Here is a 459-nt window from a genome sequence, read left to right as displayed (position 1 = left end):
CGAATTAATAAAATTAAATATATTATAGCGCTTTTGTCAAACCATTGCAAAATGTGCATATTATAAAAATTTTTTAATTTGATATGATAGTCCCTTACATGTGTAAACGAGTAGGGAAAAAGGGTATAAAAATCAGTTCTATTTTAATTTAGTTTATTAGTTTATTCTATGGTTATTATCTACGGTTATAAGAATGATAGTGATGATAACTATAAAAATAATAATGAGGATAATGATCGAAGTGTGTCATGAGTGTGTGCATATACTACTGTTATGGCGACAGTAATTATTGAGAATAAGTGAAAAGATGAAGCAGAAGCACTTAAAATAATTGCAAGGGTACTATGAGAGAGTTAGTGGTTGGAAAAAATAGAGAGGATTGGTTAGGAATATTGTTATAAAGAAAATTGAAGAAAGCAAGTATATTATGCGCATTGTTAAGTGGTGGAATTAACGTGC

This window comes from Trypanosoma equiperdum (genome assembly GCF_001457755.1).
Source record: "Trypanosoma equiperdum strain OVI genome assembly, contig: ctg_1381, whole genome shotgun sequence".
Lineage (NCBI taxonomy): Eukaryota > Euglenozoa > Kinetoplastea > Trypanosomatida > Trypanosomatidae > Trypanosoma > Trypanosoma equiperdum.
This window is presented reverse-complemented; position numbering follows the sequence as displayed.